Source organism: Zalophus californianus, chromosome 2 (genome assembly GCF_009762305.2).
Source record: "Zalophus californianus isolate mZalCal1 chromosome 2, mZalCal1.pri.v2, whole genome shotgun sequence".
In the NCBI taxonomy this organism is placed as follows: domain Eukaryota; kingdom Metazoa; phylum Chordata; class Mammalia; order Carnivora; family Otariidae; genus Zalophus; species Zalophus californianus.
In genome coordinates this window covers 74,068,849-74,089,760 of record NC_045596.1, presented here as the reverse complement: position 1 = coordinate 74,089,760, position 20,912 = coordinate 74,068,849, and the positions used below count along the sequence as shown (strand labels likewise).

The window sequence follows — 20,912 nt, the reverse complement described above, 5'->3', positions numbered from 1 at the left end:
GCTTAATAGACTGAGCCACCCAGGCACCCAGAATCTTAATTCAGATTTTTTAAAACTGGATTAGCCTTTCCCCTTACTGGAAAAACTTCTAAGCATACAGAAAAATAGAAAAACTAGTACCATTAACACCTGCATAGCATAACTACCACGTGGATTCAGTAACTGAGTTTGTCATGATTTCTCTTTGGTCTCTTTAATTAGGACAAACCCCCAATATTTAATGGCACTTTATTTTTTAAGGCTACCATGTCAGTTTTGTCAGAATACTGCACATTTGGAATTTTTCTGATAGTTGACCTGCAGCTTGTTTTACATATCCATCCATGCCTGTGTTTCCTATATATTGAAAGGTAGGCCTTTAAGCTTGAATTGTCTCAGGTTAGATGTTTCTGACTTGCTCTAGACTCTCAGTAGGCAGAGCTAAGAAATATTCTATAGTAATTTATGAGTTCATGTTGATAGTTTCTATTTAAATATTACATTACAGGGTTCTTTAACTTATATTTTCATTATTATACTTATTTTCTCTCATCTTGCAATACCTTGGGTAACTAGTAACATTTGCTTTAAACAGTTGAATCTTATATACATAAAACAGCTTCAAAATTATTATAATAGTAGTATAATTTTACTACTGAGTCCATTTTTATATTTTTTGTAGTTCTCTTGGTCCTTAGGCTATAGCCAACTAAGGAAGTGCAACCAGGATTCGGTCCAAATCACCTTAAAATATTTTTTTCTTGGGGCACCTGGGTGGCTCAGCATTATGGAAATGTTTTGTGGTATATGTAAATGTGTATGTTCAGGGTAGATTTCTAGAAATAGCATCGCTGAGTGGAGGATAAAACCATATACAATTTTGATTTTTCAAAATTCCCCTTGATAGGAAATTGTTCCATATGTAAATGCTGTTCTTTAAAAGGGAAAGAAGAATTAAAAAGAAACGTGAAAAATGTTTAAAATGTTCCTATGATAGAATGATATCCAGTCACTTAAATTAGTAAGTAAAAAACATTATTATGAAACTGCTTCAGGCCCTTGGGCCAACCTAGTCATCTTTAAGCTTTGGCAAATACCCTTAGCCCGTATGATTAACTAGCCATTCTTTGTATATCATAGATCATGCATTCTTTCCTAGAAGGGAAAAGAGCAGAGCACTTCTGCACATTGCAAAACAGAAACCAGACCCCCTTGCACAACCTCTGAGGGCTGAGATAATGTCCATAGCTGGCACCAGCGGGTCTGCACACCATCAAGAAATATTGCAGACCACTGCATCCCCTTTACTGATTAACGGACCTAAACCCCTTTAAAAGTCCATAGACCAGGCAGAAACCTTGAAGTTGGCCTTTGGACAAGAGTTCACCTTTTCCCCAGATGGCCAGCCTCCTTAAATAAAGCTCATATTCCTCTCCAATCACACTCTTGAGTTTTGGCCTTTCCAGAGATGACATTGCCCTTGGGTTTTGGTAACAAATTTTGGCGAGCCAGCACCCCTGTGGCATCCAGTTCCCCTGGGAATCCCAAGGCAGAGCGGTTGGCTGTGGCAGTGCCAGGGCTCATCTGCAGTTGGGCGGATGAAGTCGTTGGCCCAGCAGCGTGCCAGGGTTTACTCATTTGTTTGCTGAGCTAGTACCCTGGATGATCACAGATCAGTTAGCTGCTCAGGGCTAGTCGGCTTTGGGAGGACGCCAGAGGGAATCGGCCGCAGCCGCTGAGACTGTTTCTGTCTTGGGGAAACTCCCAGCTGATTCCCAACTACAGCTAACTGCCGGGTTTGCTTTTGGTTTGAGTGAAAAGGAAAGGAGCATTTGGGGCAAGCTGATGAGCTCTGGACCAGGTAAATCCAATGGAGTACACAATGATGCAAGTTTCTCATTTGTGAAGCACCGTGCGCTTCTGTTCCGTTGCCCATGCTTTTCCCATTAGGAAGGCACGGCTTTGGAGAGAAACCAAAAGGGACTTAATAACCACGGATTTATTTGGAATTTGGAATAGATCTGTTTTGGTGCGTATGTGTGGGCTATATTGTGCTAAATTTGTGTATAATGGGAGGTTCCATCTCTGTCCCACCAAACAGCCCACTGGGCTGGATTCTCAATAAGTGGATGGAATACAGCCAGAAATCCATGATTAAAAGATGATTTTTATTGTAACAGCACCTTGCCATTATGTTAAAGCTCAGAGGAATGATGACCACTGAATGGCTCTCTTGGATTTTTTCCTTCAGTTTGTCTCCAAATAGGGGTTTTTTGCTCTCTTAGCTTGTCTAGGAAGGCATTTGGTTCTGTCAGTGAAGCCCCCAACTTTTGGGGAAGAACAAATTCTAACAGAGTTTCTCTGGGCTTCGTTTAGTCATAGTTTTGTTTCTCCTATGCTCTTTCTGAACTTTTGCCTAGGAATATGGGAGATACTCCTTCTATTCCCAAAGAAAGTCCAGCAAGACATTTTATTTTTTTAAGATCTTTTAATTTTTATTTATTTGAGAGAGAGAGAGCAAGAGAGGGAACACAAGCAGGGGGAGTGCGAGAGGGAGAAGCAGACTTCCCGCGGAGCAGGGAGCCAGACGTGGGGCTCAATCCCAGAACCCTGGGATCATGACCTGCGCCGAAGGCAGACGCTGAACGACTGAGCCACCCAGGTGCCCCAAGACATATTTTAAATAAATGGCACAGAGAGTTAAAGAAACCTGTTTTGCAGGAGGGAGTGGCAAGAGACATTAAGGAAAGATTAGTCCAAATTCTGAATCTACCTCCAGCCTTTCTGGCAGCACTCCTGGCCTCTGCCTCCACCTTCTGATTGCTGGACCACCATGGGAGTGACCCACATGGCTGGCTCCTATACCATCCTTGGCGCCTCAGGTGCCATTGACTTCTGCCGAGCCACCTCCTTATGAGGTTCAAACTGAGGCACCTCCCAAATCAACACGAAGGGATCCAGGAGTTCCCCTGGACTTAAACCAGCCACTTCAGATTTCCCCGCAGGTAAAAATTCCCAATGGGGAACAAACTGATTGACTTTTTAGTGGACACAGGTACAACATATTCAATACTAAGCCTGATTCAAGGCTAATTATTGGTTTAGTTAAAACAGACATGTTATTGGAGTTATCAACACTGAATATGATACAGATAATCAGCTTTGTTCTACCTGTATTTACTAAATTCTTGTTGTCTCTGTTAGTTTGTCAGCAAAGAGATGACTTAAAATGATGGTTAATTTTCCCGGCCTCATAGTGGTTTTCATGGGTAATTGTTAAGAACAAGTAGGTTGAATAAGGCTTACAGTTTTCAAAATCTTTGTAACCTGAAACATCCAAGTATTCCTAAGTTAAATGATAAATTGGGTTAAATTCAGTAGATAACTAAGTCTTTTCCAAATAAGAATACTAAAGCATTGATTACTGAATGTAGGTTTGTTTGTGGCTTCTTCTTACAGAGAACTGAGGATACTTGGGTCTATTGCTAAACATGCTTTATACTTTATTATTGCAGGTTGTACTCTGGGGAAAAAAAAAGATAACCACCGTGTTTCTAAAAATCTGAAAGTCTGAAAATGTATTCATAAATTTCCAGTCTAAAGAACTGTGCTGTAACAGTTCACAATTGGTTACTACTTAGTTTTTACTGGAGACTAAAGTTTCTAAGAGTTAAAATTCTGATAAATGTAACTGAGATGGCTAGAAATGATAAGGTAAGCAACACTGTAGACAAGAAAAGTAAGATGTGTTTTTGATAAGAAAGATATAAGGAATGGGAATACATCTTTGTTCAGGGGGAAAAAAGAAAGTAATTTTGTCCTAAAATGAGACTAGTTATTTAGAGACAGTGGGCTTAAGACACAATCTGAATGTAAAAGGAAAGTTGTAGAAAGTTTCTGAAGGGAAATCTTGGGGAAAAAAAATTAAGTGTGGTCAGGACTAAGATTGGAATTAATGAGTTTTAAAAATACACTAGTGTAAGACTGAAATTCCGCTTTTCTTTCTGTTAAAAAGATAAAGTTTTTTTGGACTGCTGGTCTGCTCTTGATAAGAAATTGTAAACAAAGTTTGTTTTCTTTTCTTTATCTGCCCAGAAAACCAAAATTTCTAAGTTTTGTCTTCATCGTGTCTTTGATTACTTAAGAGAACTGAAGCTTCTCAATATTAAAGAAGCTAACTTTTGTTAGGAACCATATAACCTTTTGCAAAATCTCTTATCACCACCTTGGTTAAACAGGTAATACTGAATTTTATAATGATGTGTAATCCTATTTAGGAATGTACTTTATAACTTTGAGGGTTTTTTTTTTAAGATTTTATTTATTTATTTGACAGAGACACAGTGAGAGAGGGAACACAAGCAGGCGGAGTGGGAGAGGGAGAAGCAGGCTTCCCGCGGAGCAGGGAGCCCGATGTGGGGCTCAATCCCAGGACCCTGAGATCATGACCTGAGCTGAAGGCAGACGCTTAACGACTGAGCCACCCAGGCGCCCTAACTTTCGGAAGTTTTTAACAAACTTCCCAAGATCTGAATTCTAAATAATTAAATTCTTCTGACAAACTGGGCTTGTTAATTTGGTATGTTAAGTTACTTGGGAAGCACTGTCAAACAAATGATGATAAGTCTTAGGTTATACTGTATGGGTAAATGCCATAATTGTTCCAGAAATACATGAAATTCTTAAAGTTTTAATATGTCCTCATATAAGGTCATCACTTGAAATTCTAATTATTGAAATGTTGCATGTCACAGGAATAACTGGATTTTTTTTTTTTTGGCAACTGCATTAAATGAACTCTCATCAGATCTTTAACCATGTCCATTTTTAATCTTTTGTTATTTATAGTTATTGTTCTGATGCTCTTGAAGAATGTGTTTCATCTTCAAGGAGACTCATGAAAAGGACTTTTTTTAAAATTATTATGTTAAGTTAGTCACCATACAGAAAAGGACTTTTAAAAAAATACACATTTCTGATATCTTCAAGATCATAAAACTAAACTGGGTATGAATTTCCAGAACCAATGGAAAAGCTACATTCAAAAGACCAAAATTAGTTAATTTGGGACTAATTGAATTGAGAAAGATGATTACAGTTTTTATGACTTACTTGAAACATTTTTGGTTCTTTAATGTTTGTTCTTCTAGATGAAGGACACTTTCTCTTAAGATATCTATGACTTACAGAATACGATAAAATATTCCTTTCTGAAGAAATTGAAACACTTTATTTTCTCCTACCTGAACCCTCCAGAAATCAGAAACTCTCCATGTGTACTCTTTCTTTTATGGCAATTATATTTGCATAAGTTCAATAAGAATCTCTTCCCCTTGTTACAGGACACTTTGGTTATATTGCCAAGGCTATGACTGGAATGTCATTATTTGAGAGACAAACAGACTCAGATATGACCAGACAGCCTTAAGGAACAAAGGCTGACTTTATGGAGCCAACCTGGAGTGTACTCTCTCCATGGGGTTAGCTATGGACTTGTGGAAATAGCAGATGGTCCCAGTTTCCTTATGGTTGGATAGAGGATGCACTTGGCGATGTCTATATCCCCAAACAAGTCTTCTCCCACTTGTCAGTGATCCCTCATAATTAGGATATTGTTAAAGCTAGATACTGGGCAAAGAGGGCTTCTTGATATTTTCCCCCCCTTTGGCCATATTTGTCCCAGTAGCCACCTCTATCAATGTAAAATTATGAGTAAAGGTCTTAGCCAAGCATTTAACCAAACCTGGCATGCAGCCGTCCATAGATCTGAAAAGTGGCCTGCCCAAACCAAATAGCCCTAGATATCTTGACAGCAGCCAAAGAGTGACATGTGTTTTCACTAAGACAAAATGTTGCATATTCACATTTCTCAAAAAATGTAATTGAAGCCATGAAAGATTTAAATAACCAAGTCACTGCTACAGATGCCCTAGTTCTAGATCCTTTTAGCAGTTGGCTAACTTCAATTCCTTCCAAATGGAAATATACCCTATTAAACATTACTGCATTTCTTGTTTTCTTTCCCTTTGGTGGTTGTTTGACTTTTTGTACCTGTCAAGGAGGAACTTGCACTATTCATACTGGCTTAGAGATGCCCTTACTATTCCCTACAGTGGAAATGCCAGAAACAAGATCCTCCACACTGTAAAAGTTTTCCACTTCAAAATCCCTAAATCATTCTCAATCAGCAGGAAGTAGCTACAGAAGAAGGACCTTTGCTCCTAATCCCATAGATATGAAATCATAAAACTGACCGTGAGGAACAGAAGTCATCTTGGCCCCTCCTGCAAACCTAGTAGTCTTTCAACTTTAAACAACCTTAGCCTGTGTGATTGATTAACAAACCTTTCTTCGTATGTCTACAGATCACGCATTTTTTTGGAGAAAGAACAGAGCACTTCACATCAGACCAAAACAGAAACCAGACCTCCTTGCACATGCCCCAGGCACTAAGGAACCAGACCCCTTTGTATAACCCCTGAGGACTGAGATAATGTGTGTAGCTGGCACCATGTGTCTGCACATAATCAAGAAATATTACTGACCACTGCACCCCCTTTACTGATTAATGGCCCTGAACCCCTTTAAAAAATCCCTAGGCCAGGCAGAAACTTTGGAGTTGGCCTTTGGACAAGAGATCACTTTCTCCCCAGTTGGTCAGCCTTCTGAATAAAGCTCATATTCCTTTTCAATCAATACTCTTTTGAGTTTTGGCCTTTCCAGCTATGACAGGCAGCTAAACTTGGGTTTCAGTAACAATTAGAGTAGGCTAATGTCCATTATATTTGAAATGCCAAAATATATATGCTTATGTACGTGTAGTATATTTATAGATAGTGGTTCAGTGTTTATATATTTAACATACTAGAAAATCAAAATGGAGGAAAGCTTTTAAAAGAGTGGAAAATACATATACTCACACCAAGTAATTTTTGTATATTTTTATGATTCACATTAAGTTCCTTTTAGATTCGTATTTCTTATGGTGAAATGAGTCATTACTGATGCTCCCTCAAAGAAGAAAAATTAATCCTTTCAAACTCAGAGTTTGTGGCAACTTCCGCATAAATTAAAAAAGACTCTTTAAGGAGCATTTCTGGAACAACATTGAGTGTTTTTTGTACTCTAAAAAGTTGAAAAACACTATTTCCAATTCTATATTAGTCTTTTCTTAAGCTTAAAAAATGAACAATTTATCAATTTTTAGGTTATAGTTTTCCATTCAAGAAAATACTCAACCTGTTTAGAGTATTTTTCTTTCTGAAAATTATTCTATATTAGACTGTACCTTAAGTAAATTTTCCTTTAATTTGATGGATTAAATCCAAATCCATAATCAATTTATAAGCAAAAAATCATAATATATGACAAATCTGAAGTAATTCTGATATGTAAAAAACTATGACTTTTAAGTACTCTGAATCGTAAATTACACTCTTCTGTATAAATTGTCTCCACAGTAATTCAGCTTTATACATTTAAAATTCTAATTACCATTTTAACAATGTAGCATCACATGAGTATAATTTCCTGGTACTCTTTCTTCACAGAGCATGAGGTTAATGTTACATGTGGCTCTCTTTTAGGAAACTTTCTGTAATTCAATATCCTGAAAATTCCTATTCCTTTGCCTCTTTGGTACAAAGTCAAACATTTATGGAACTGTTTTCTTTAGCTCTCTATAAGTTATAAAAACAGTTTTTATGTCTTTATTTTGAAACACTAATAAAATAATAGTTTAATGCCTTTTCTCCCTGAAATCATTACCCAGTTCTTTCACTGGAAGAAGATCAAAGCTAGAGAAAAGGAGAATTTGCCACCCCAAAATATGCCTTTTTGGCTTAAGCATTATCTTGAGCTGGTTATGTTTAAGAAATTACAAACACAGGAAAAATTCTGAAAACCAAGTAAAAGTTATCCTTTTGTAAAAGATATTTACATTTATAAGGAAAAATCTCTACTTGTAAGGGTGTGACCCTCTCCATACTAGGAAGACGAAGATGACCAAATCTCTGGAAACTCATCCATGGAGAAGGCACAGACCTAAATCTGTGTGACAACTTTACCCTTGTTTACTGTGTTCTTCCCGGTAATCTCTCATAACCTCCAATATCCTTGTTTTGTCTTTAGCTGGAGATGGTATGTAAGGTGGTGGCCTGGCCATTTTGGGAAATTACTGTTTTCCTGGGTATCTCACATGTATACAGGAGGTGTATGTTATGTAAACTTGTTTTCTTCCTGTTAATCTGTCTTTTATTATAGAGGTGGTTTCAGTCAAGAACCTGGGAGGTTAGAGGAGAAATTATTTTTCCTCTGCTACAGTTTGGTGACCCCGGTAGGGATCTGTTGAGGCACCATACTTGCTCTGGAGTCTGCGGATGGGATCCTGGAAAAATGGCAGAAAATGGCAAAGGATAAGAATTCTTACAAGTCAGCTCTCCCAGGTATCTCTTCCTGTCGTACCTGGTTAAGAGAAGATTAAAAATTCTTATCCCTTCTTTTCCAAATTTAGATTAACAGGAGAAAATATTTGTGTGAACTAGTTCCTTAGGTATAGTGACTTTGGTAAAGATTCTTGTTATGAGTAATCTTGTTTTCTGTTGATCCTCTTTTCTCCCAGAGATGGCCATTGTTTTTGTTTGTTTTTGGTGTCTGTCTTTTGTGTCATTTGTCATAAAAAGAAACATAGCCTAGAAGAGATTTTCCTTTTGTCTTGTTCTAGGTCATAAGAGTTTGGCTTTGTGAACAGTGAGAACATTGTTTGGTCTCTGTCACCTGGAAAATGAATGTGTCCACACGCATCTGGCATACAACCCAATAGGCTAATGGATCCCAGAAGGAGTATTCTCTTTGTCCAACTATGCCAGCTCTCAGGGGAGTTTATTATAAAGGATCCTATTCCATAAGGGGCCTTTGTAGTCTCAACCTTCATAATCTCATTTGTGCTAGAAAAGTCCCATTCCAGTAGCATCTGCTTGGTGTCACAGATTTAGTCTATGACTGGAGGCATCCCACAGTCTCATTCTTATCACCTGTGATGATAACACAAGTCTTTGTTTTCCTAGGCTAACTTTGAAAGTAAATTCTCTGGATCTCTTAAGGGCTGCATCTTTGCACCTCCCTTTGGGATGCCTCTTGAAATCATTGTTAACCCATAAAAAGCATTTATTGCTTTGAGCTGCTATTGAGATTAATATAAGATCCTTCTTGTTAATGGTCAAATGATGGATACTTTGAACTAAAAACAAAAAATAAAACCCAAAAAACTCCTATATTTGAAAAAAATATTAGAGAGTTATTTTTCTACAGAATTATTGGTTTCTATGAAAAACCAAATTGAAAGGAAGACAAAAGAAGTATAATGGCTTGCATTATGGACTCCCTCAACAAGATGAAGATATGAAGTTTTTTTTTTTTTTTTAACCTGCACTTTCATAAGAAACTACCAAATTTAGACAGCAGAAAAATCAGTGGACATTCACAACCCCACTCACAAGAACCTTGCCTGGTGGCTAAGATTCTTCCTTCCTGTGATTATACTATAGTTATCAGGCAAGTTGACTGAGGAATGTCACTCTGCCTGTTTCAAGGACATGTCAATGGTTTTAAGTAGTAAGGAAATTTAATTTTTCTTTTGCCTTTGTTTCCCACATCAATCTGACTAGAAAGCAAAGAGTTCAAAATAATTTCCTCTACTGCATTTGTCTTTATCAGATCTTTGATTGCTTAAGGAAACTGAATCTTCTTAGTATTAAAAAGAGTGAAACTTTGCTCACAACTATGTATGCTTCTGTATTTGCCTTTAAACAATGTTTGTCACTTTGGTTAAATAAAGTATTGTTTCATAATGATCTGTGATCCTATTTAGTCATGCGCTAAAACTTTTTGATATTTTTGACAGACCTCCCCAAATCAAACTCTAAATGGAGTCCTTTTGACCTAGAACTAACTTTGAGATGTTTCAGAAGGTCTTTGGAGCATGTTAAAAGAATTATTCTCTCTCCTTGGAAAAAGAGATCTTAAGCTAGTTAGGCTTATTTACTATGCTAAGTTACACGGGAAGCGTTGCCAAATTAGTGATGCTAAACCTTCTTAGATTTCATTTGAATGGATATATGTTGTTAATATTAGTGTTCCAGAAGTTGTATGAAATTTCTAGAAATTTGGTATGTTCTGGTATAAAGTTTTCATTTGTAATTATACTTACTACCTTAAAAAGCATGTCATGGAAATAGCCAAATTTCTTTGTCAATTACATTGCAATGTACTCTCATCAGAACTTTAACCATGGCTATTTTTAAGTGTTCTGTCATTTACAGATAATTATTGTTTTATTCTATGCTTTTGCAAAAGTGCTTAATCCTCACAGATTATTCAAGAAAAGGACTCCGACAGGGGTGGCTGGATGGCTCAGTTGGTTAAGCATCTGCCTTTGGCTCAGGTCATGATCCTGAAGTCCTGGGATGGAGCCCCATGTCAGAGGGGAGTCTGCTTCTCCCTCTGCCCCTCCCCCTGCTGGTGCTCTAATAAATAAATAAAATCTTTAAAAAAAAGGAAAAGAAAAGGAAAAGGGAAGGGAAGGACTCTAACAGGTACTCTGGAAGGTCTCTGATCATTTCAAGACAAAACGGAACTGGGTAAAAATTTCCAGAACCAACAGAAAACCAAGTAGAACAAAAGTAACATGGAGCTGAATAAACTCATGAAACTGAAAATACTTATGACTTTGTTTGAAACATTGTGATTCTTTAATGCTTTGCTTTTTCTAGATTTAAGGAAACTTCTCTTTTCCATTAAGCTAAGTATGAATTATAGCAATTTGGTAAAGTATGCCCTTGTGAACAGAGATGAAACAATTACTTTTTTTCCCTATCTGATCCCTCTAGAATTTGAAACTCTTAGTGATTATTCTTATTTTCATGGCAATATATTTATATGCATAAGTTTAAGCAGAATCTGTTCTTAGAATGTGCTTCCACAACTGGACACATTGGTTGTATTACTAAAGCTTTGAATGGAATGTCCTATTTGAGAATATACATAGAATTAAACATGACCAAACAGCTTCAAGGAACTAAGTTTCACTTTATGGAGCCAATAAAACTCTTTGCAAAAGCAGCATGGTACTGCTTACAGGGATCCCAGCAGTCTTACCAGATGAGTAAAAGAAAGTCACTTTCTGGAAGGTGCAGAAACCATACGTTATCTTTGGGACCTCAAGAAGAGAGAAATTAACCGAAAACACTAGGTACTACAGGCAAAGTCTGATGGTGAGTCCTTGGCTTGACTTCTTAGCCTCAAGGCTTTTAAAAGTTCAATCTAAAATTCCCTACAAAAGTTCCAGAAAAGTAGACCTAAAAAGAACCTATATATTCAATCATTATTCTTCCAGCACTTATGTAAATAATCAAGTTTAATAAGACTAAACTTGTTTTGCAAATAAATTAGTCCTACTGTGATTATCTTTGGTAAAAATGAGGGTGATTATAGAGAAAATAACATTTCAGTAGTATACCTTTGTGGATATTAGATTCTAGTCCAGTTTACAGTCTTAGAAATTTTGTTTTCTACCTGTAAATTGGACCAGATCCTGAATTCTAACAGTTTTCCTCAAATATCTCACTATAACTCTCCAAACTAATTTCTGGTTTTCCCCCACCCTTCTAACTTGAAATGACTGGGAATCAAAACTGCCCTTTTCCCAAAGCTCTGCAAACTGAATGTGAACAACTTGATATAAACTCTTTAAGAGAAATCACAACAGCTCATATGGACAACCTTCTGTCCCTGCGGATATGTCAGCCACTCAGAAAGTTCACCTGACCACCTGACAACATCACAGATATTCAAACTTTGAAAGATGATTTGAACCTGACATATAGAAATCTTGATTGGCTGCCCCCCCTGGTCTCACAAACTGTGTTATAGTTTGTGCTAACTGTTAAACTCTGTTTATCTTTTTCCATAGAAATGCTAGCACAATATGGGACTAACTTTGGGAGCCCATCTACAAGCCCATCTACAAGACCTCTTAAAATGAGACATAGCAGTCTAATTGAACTGACCGATTTTCAGGACTTAGACATGGGTTCAATGGAATAACGGAATAATCTATCAACTCAGGTTCTGGATTGTGAAACTTCTTGGGGAAGTTTCAAGGTGAAATTGAAGGGAAGCACAATTTGCCACCCCCAAATATGCTTCTTTGGCATAACTTGAACTGGTTATTCTTAAGAGGCTGCAGACACAAGGATAGCTCTCAAAACCAAGTAGAAGTTACCTTTTGTAAACGTCATTTATACTTGTAAGGGAAATCTCCATTTGAAAGGGTATCTCTCTTTCTGTACTAGGAAAAGGTGATGACCAAATCTCTAGAAACTCTAATCAAGAGAGAAGGCATAGACTTAAATCTGCATAACAACCTCGCTCTTGTTCACTGTGTTCTTCTCGGTAATCTTCCACAACTGGCTTCTCCAACCCCCATCTTTCTTTTGTCTTTACCTGGAGATGGTATTTAAGATAATTACTTGGGCCATTTCAGGAGTCAACTTAATTTTCCTAGGTATCTCCTGTGTATATAGGAGGTATACATATTATTTAACTTGTTAATCTCTCTTTTATTACAGAGGTCTCAGCCAAGAAATTAGAAAGATAAAGGAAAAATTACTCCTTCCCCCCCATCACTGGCTCCCCCAACCCCAATATACACACTAGGTATTCTCAAGTCCCAAAGCATCATGAGTCAAGTGTTCGAGAAACTTTTTGATAGAGCAAGACCATTATGAGGGCTAATGATCTTTACAGATATTATCCTTTTGTGCTGCTCAATCAAGTAACAAGTAGGATGGTTGTCAGAGAATAGTAAATCACACAAGAAAACTAAAGGAAAAAATAAATTAATTAAATCTGATAGCCTAATGAAACAAAGGCTCAACTGTATGACAAGATAGAATAGCCATCAGGTAGTGTAGTGAAGAAAAAAAAAAAAAAACCAAAAACCCAACAACACTGTCATAACTATGGTATGGCAAAATTTGTCATTATTGTTTCAGTCTAGAATATATAGTTTTATGATTTCTGCCTCTTGAAAAAGTAATGTTTCTAGATAGTCAATGTGACTTTTACCTTTAAAAGAAAATACTTTAATATTAATTCATACTAATAAAGTTAGGTAACAAACAGTTGTATAAATATGATTTAATATTAAACTACAAATAACCATTTTAAACACTGTATTAGTGTACAGTAGGATTTCTGTAAATTATTATATGCAAAAATTAATATATTTGCATCTAATCTTAACTTCTATAATAAGTACAAATAGTCAATAAAAGTAGATTCTGTTTTGTACCTATATCATGCAGTTGTGTGTTCAGAGACTGTGTGCTTCTATGTGTGTCAGTGTGTGTGTGTGTGTGTGTGTGTGTGTGTGTGTGTGTATAGTTTCAATACACTTGTAAATATTTAAATAGTAAATTTGCTTTTCCATATTTTTCTTGATTGTAGACCACATTAAAGGAAAGCAGTATTTTCCTTAGACATGAGTTAATATGAATCTAGAAAGATATATGTTGACCAAGTACCTGAGCAAAGTCTTAGAACTTAAATTAATATAAATTATGTTACCAAATGATCTACCACAACCCCTAACTTAGGAAATAAATGGGCAAGCCCTGGTGCACTATCCTGGCCAACTGCTCCATCCCAGGGAATAGCTGGGGGGGGTAGATAAATCGAAAGCTTAGCTCTTGGCTGGGTTTGCGAACATGGCTGCTGAATAAACTCATCACAAGAGAAGCCCATAACTCAAGAGAGGAGAATCTGGAAAAGAGAAAGGGGAAGATTTATTTTTGGTGCCTGTAGCCAGGGCAGGTGGTAGGCTCAAGCCTTAACAATCAACCCAACAGCCAAGAAGAGGGACACCTAGAGTTTTATAAGGAGAGGTTGGGAGGGTAGTGCAAGAGAGCAGGCAGAGAGCACGTCATCATGAATAAGGGATCACTGCGTGTTCAGTACATGATCATGGGCAGAAAAGGGCGTGTTCTAAGTATTCCATTGCTACTAGGGCTTTTCTGGTCTGGCAGTTAGAATGTTCCAGTCACTGTCAGTGCCACAAGAAAATGTAGTAAGAAATTAACTGCTGGGTTCTATAGTTGAGCAAGAAGGCTCCCTGACAATTATGATGAATAACTGCAATTACATAATTTATCACAAATAGTCACTGAAATATACCCTTAGTGTATACATTGTATTTTCTTCCACAGGGTGGTAAAAATTCCTTCAGACAGGACTTCCTGTCATGCAATACACACTTAGCACGCTGGAAAATTCTAAAATGACTTCTAAAGTTGTCCAAGAAAATGCTTAGAAATTTTGTAATTAAATCTAGATTTCCTATAGAGGTGGTGATATATGAGATAGAAGGTGATGAGGGTTGAAAGAAATTTTCAACAAGTATCAACTTTTCTTTTTTATCAACATTATTACTAAATGAACATATTTTTCAGCAAATATTATAATTATTATTACTAATTGGAGGAGAACAAATATATGCTACCCAGAATATGCCTCTTTAGCATATGAATTATCTTTAGCTGGGTATTTTTAAAAAACACAGACACAGGAGAAGCTTGGAAAATGGAATACAAGTTACTGTTTTATAAAAGAAAGTTACATGTATAATGGAAATCCTCACTTGTAAAGGTCTCTCTGGACCAGGAAGAAGAGGATAACTCTCAATCTCTAGAAACTCTTTTCAATGGAGAAGACAGTCTTAAATCTGCATAACAGTTTTACCCTTGTTTACTATGCTTTTCCTGGTATTCTCCCATAACTGGTCTCTCCTATGACCCCAACCCTGCAGCATCATCTTTTGTCTTTAGCTGGAGGTTGTATTTAAGATGGTGACGTGGACCATTTCAGGGAGTTACTCAGTTTTTCTGGGTATTTCCCATTTATGCTGGGGGTATACATGTCACTAAACTTGTTTTTCTCCTGTTTATTTGTTTTTACAGGTAGGTCTCAGCCAAGAAACCAGAAGAATAGAGGGAAATTTATTTTTCCTCCCCACAGAAGATATATAAAATTTGTATGTCTATGTGTTCTTTCATTGTTTCATTTTGATGAATATTTTTACAATTACAAGAGCTTTTTTTTTTTAAACACCTATCCTTGCTATTTTTCCCGAAAGGATTTCAACTATAAATTCTCTTAACAAAAGGATTATCAGTTAAGTCATACTGATTCTGTGCAGTCAAAGCTGAAATAAAGACCTGGAGGCATTCCAGGAATGATCTAGCTCCTAGATAAAAATTCAGGATTTTAGAAGGAAGCATTCAATGCAATATTATAAAGGAAACTGCATGTTGGCACTCATGTTTTAAAAATCACTGGTTATCTACACTGATCTGCATTTAATGCTTTGTTCTAAAAGGCACAAAGTGGCCACTTTGAAACATTTGTTAGATGTAACAAAATGATATAAAATAATGTAGAACAATATGCACTTCTGTATTTGTTAATAAAACAATGTATACTGATTTCTTTTAGATCTTTAGGATTATAAAAATAACATGAGAGTCTTTTAGTTAATCTATTCATTTATTTTTTCACCGAGTAACTATTGAGTGATTTTTACATTTGTTGGCTTTAGTGGTACACCTCTGAATAATGGGATGTGCTGATATACAATGAAGTCTAATTATATATTTAAAGTATTTAAATTCAACTCTTCCTGAGCTGGGAGAAGGTTGAGAGGAGGAGGCAGACAGAGCCTATGCAAAAAAAGGAAGGAAAAGTGAATGTAATTTACATGGTGTGGCTGATAGGACCTAGCTTTCTTCTCAGTGCTTCTGCTAAGTGGATATGATAGGAGGAGCCTGAGTAGGCTATTTCCACAGGTGGTCTCTGTTCCCCTAGTGTGAGTCTCTTGATGCATGGGGTCTGATTCTAGGGTATAATGGTATAGAATGCATTTTTTCATACCACATGGCCTACAAATGAAGCCAACTATTCTTACCCAGGACTGCTGCAAAGATAAAGCAATTTGTTCTTACTGACTGAGGGTCTTTCAGGGGTGTTCAAGGAGCACATCACAAAAGGATTTCTGACTAAATGGGATTTTTTAAAAAGATTTTATTTTATTTATTTATTTGTCAGCGAGAGACGGCACAAGCAGGGGGAGTGGCAGGCAGAGGGAGAGGCAGGCTCCCCGCTGATCAGGGAGCCGGATGCAGGGCTCGATCACAGAACCCTGGGATCATGACCTGAGCTGAAGGCAGACACTTAACCACCTCAGCCACCCAGGCACCCCTGACTAAATGTGATTTTTACCTCACCACCTTCAAGCCTCACATCTCACCCTCAGACCGGCCTAGATCACCCTGTTTAAAATTTTTGATCATAGTCTTTACCCTCACCCCTACATTCACAATTACCCTGGGCACCTGGGTGGCTCAGTTGGTTAAGCGACCGCTTTCAGCTCGGGTCATGATCCTGGAGTCCCGGGATTGAGTCCCACATCGGGCTCCCTGCTCAGCAGGGAGTCTGCTGCTCCCTCTGACCCTCTTCCGTCTCGTGCTCTCTGTCTCTCATTCTCTCTCTCTCAAATAAATAAATAAAATCTTAAAAAAAAAACAATTACCCTTTCCCTGTGCTATTTTTCCTTTTTATATTGCACCTAGCACCTTCTGACATACTATATACTCTCCTTATATGTTATAAGTATGCTGTCAAAAAATGCAGGCTCCATAGGGAATATTTGTGGTTTGATTAAAGGATGTATCCTAAGTACCTAGGACAGAGCCTGGCTTCCATGGGGCATTTAGTATTTGTTGAATAAATGCATGTATGGATTTTCAAAAATGATACCCTTAAAACTTCACCACGGGATAAGCTGTGATTCTTCCACTAAGTATTAGTAAGTACCTACAGCAGTTGATCATATATCTTATGTTTTTAAGCAATGATTTTGTCTGAAACTTATCTTTATGTAATATGAAAAACTGTAGTTCAAAAGAAAACTTGGAATATATCATTTTTAAACTTTGATTTTATTTAAATTTATAAAAACAAACAGAAATACTTGATGTAAATAAATATAAATGAAGTATATAGGGAGAAGGCACTCATCTGCTAAATGCTGGGGCACCCTGACATGATCAGAAGCACTGAAGTTATGAAAAACAACAGCAATGGATGGATCAAAAATAGATAGCTTTAACAAACTAGGATTATTAGCGACTGAACTAGAAAGCCTAATTGATAATTAGTCAATTCTTACAATTAGGCTTAATCCATAGGCTGACATAATATAGTTGAATAACACAAAATACTCTCTTGCTCTTTATAATAGCTAATAAAACAATTATGGTAAAAACTAATCATTCTTGGGGCACCTCGGTGGCGCAGTCAGTTAAGCATCTGCCTTCAGCTGTCATGATCCCAGGACCCTGCTCAGTGGTGAGTCTGCTTCTCCCTCGCCTCCCCATTCGTGTTCTGTCTCTCTCTCTCTCAAATAAAATCTTTAAAAAAAAAAAAAATCCCCTAATCATTCTTACTCTTTACATGATGAGCTATTCTCATATTTGTTAGAATTTCCTGTACACTATTAAGTATATTAGGAGGGCCTCCAAAATTAAATATAAGAAAAGTATAGATTGAGAATACACAGAAAACTGCATTGAGTTTTTCCTTCAAAATGTGTATTCATCATGCAACTAGTATTATTTCCCTAGCATATAAGTAGAAAACTTCATTTATAAAGCAAATCCCATCATTTAGAAACTATGTTAAAATTTTGAAAAATATATAGTGGTATGATCATACTTTTCTAAACTGAGTTATGCTTCACTCACCCATGACTCAAAATATGTGTGATGCCAATTCAGTTTCAAGTAGCCAAATGAAAACCATTAATGATATTAAGACTAACAGTAATTAATAAATTTGACGAAATACTTGATAACGTCAAAACTCTTAAAGAAATATGAACAAAAAATTGCAAGTTCGAGACTAATACTTATTAAATATAAAATATAGAAAAAATATATGCTGATTAAAGGTAGACTCCTCTAGAGACTCTGATTGTTCTAAGTTCAGGCACTAAATGAAAAGAAAATTTACACTTAAAGTAAATCAACTATATTTTAAAAAGATAACCTTCTGTAGAACATCAAAAGGAAGTTAAAAAAAAAAAAAAACCTCTCCATATAGATGCCAAATTAAAAAAAGCACCTGAATTCTTGCCGTGTTAGAATATAAAATCTTCACTGCATTTTGGCTATTCCTTCCCAATTATTTAAACCAAAAATGTTATTTGCATGAGTTCAAACTACATTTACAGATAGCTTACATTCTATGCTGAAGCATTTATTTATATAATTAATGTAATCAGAAAAATCTCTACCTCTTAGTGTAATCTTGCAATTGGCAACATTGTTACTTGACTATATTCATCTTCTATCCTGTTTTAATAACACAAGTGACACCTAAGAAAGTATTTTTGATCTTTCAATAAACTAAGTCAGTGTAGACAGAGTAAGGTGAAAGCGGTTAAACTGGCATCGATTATTGAAGACACATTCATCAATTATTTAACAATCTCCCTCATCATCACAAGAACTATTGTGTTTATAGGCCTTTGCTGAGACACTCTGAATTTATTTTTAAATCATCTTTGTCCTGTGCATTAGAAATCAAAGCATACTGTACACTAGCATTAGTTTCAAGTCTCCTGATAAATCTATTACAAGATAGAAATAGTTTATTATATGAATCTTTGAACTTACTCACTGTAGAGGATTTTCAGAAATTTCTTTTAATGGTTTTCATTATAATTCACATCTTTCAAGGATTCTATTTCCTATTTTAAGCAAAATGTGTAGTAACAACTATCTTCCCAAGAATATTATATTAGCAGATACTGGTAGTCTCTTCTATTCTGACATTCATGTCATTGAAACATGATCCATACTGATCTGTAAAGAACAATTTGTGGCTAATATTGACAGCTTTAGAAAGCAAGCAAGAGAGTATAAGTATCATTCATAATGTACAAGATTTCTACAAGATTTTTCATATCTTCTCTGACAAATACTATTGCAAATTGTTAAGTAGCTATAGTATATATGTGAATATATATTGATGAAAAAACAAAATGTCAGATTATTTCCTGATAAAAATGTGAGCAAATGTTATAAGTCAAAGGATAATCAATTATTCTTATTGCATATGGAAAAAGTGAAAAATTTATGACTAGATATTGAAAAGTAGAGAAAATATATCCCAGTCACAGAAAATAAAAATACACTGTTGATAAGTCATATATTCCCAATAGTCACACAATTTATCACATTTAAAATGCTTTACCTATTTCTAACTTGCTTTTTAAAAATATTTCCCTCCCCAATGTTTTCCATACAAAATGCCCCAAAGCCTATTATGACAGTAACATCCAGTTAGTGCCATGAGGTTCTATATGCGTATCTTTGATAATTCCTTTCTGATTCTAATGATTATATCCTAGAATCTACCACCAGGAAATGTAAAATATGAAATCTTTAGAACAGATTATTAATGTATGCTAATAACTACCTAAGTCATACCAAACACTTATACAAAGGGATCCTGAAAGGAGTCAATACCAAGAAATTATTATTCTTAGCCTTAATTCAACCCAGTAAAATACAATGAATTTTCACTGTCAGATATGAAAAGAAGCTAGGAACAATGAAGATTTAATAAGGATTACCTATGTTCATGGCTCTATTTTAAATTTTTATTTAAATGTTTAGAGAAATTGTAATATTGATATAACAAAGCTCATAGAAACAAGAACATGATGGGGCATAGAGAGGCAAATACACAAGACACAATTTAATTATCTACCCCACAGGAACCATTCATCTCTTAGCAACTGTTTCTCACTTGCAGTCACTAATACTGCTATAGATCTCACATTCTATCTTTATATACGGTCCTTTAGAAATTTGGAACTGAGTTTCCCAAGCATCATTTCCGTATTGAGTAAAGTGGAATATTTGAGTCCCAATATATACGTGTTTTCCTCTTCCCTTGCTGAAGAATACATTACTTTTAATAACTAGACTTCCACAAAGACCATGTGGTAGTGAATAAGTTAACTTATAATTGTGTTATGTTTGAATATGATTTAATGGAAACTATTAATTTATTTGTCTTATTGGACAACTGGCTTGCAGATTTAAAAAGATATAGGTTATTATTTGTAAAATACATACTGAGTTTATAACCTAGGTACTGATATACAAATAATACATATCAAAAAACTTTAAATGGGAAAAAAAAAACCTTCAGAAGAGATAAAATTAAAATACTTGTGGTAAATCCTGCTTGAACTTAGAAATCATTTCTATTTTAAAATAGGAAACATTAACACCATTTAAATCATATATAACACTGGTATTCAAGCAAGAAGTAGTCACAATATTCATATCTAGAATATTTAGGTATCTATAATAAACATAAAATGAATATAACAGAAAAATTCAAAAGAAAAGCATAGCTTCTAATGTTTTTAAATTTAAAAAGAACATATATAAGTAGCTGAAGACAATTTGTGCTGGAATTCAAAACTTTAGCTTACTTCCTAATAGAGACAAGTGGCATTTAGTTAAATATAACAACATAATTTGCAAGGCAACATAAAAATAACATTCATATTTATGTTATTTAATATAATGAGGACATGCAGATAAACTTACATTTTATTATTATACACCCTCATGAAACACCTTAAAAGCATCTTTTCTAATCTTACTTGTTAATAAAGTGCTAAAAATAATATTAATGTTTTTAAATAGAAGAGGGAGTTCTAACAAATGTTAGATGCAGGATAAACAAGATAATTCCTTTATATTTTCACCAAAAGGAAGTTTAAAGTCATCAACTTAGGC

The 20,912-nt window shown here is 35.7% G+C and overlaps 1 protein-coding gene across 2 annotated transcripts in view; it reads right to left on the bottom strand.

Annotated features, from left to right (window-relative positions):
- CCSER1 (coiled-coil serine rich protein 1) overlaps nucleotides 1–20,912 on the bottom strand; it is a 734,167-nt gene that overhangs the window by 5,195 nt on the left and 708,060 nt on the right. The gene's annotated exons all lie outside the window — the stretch shown is intronic.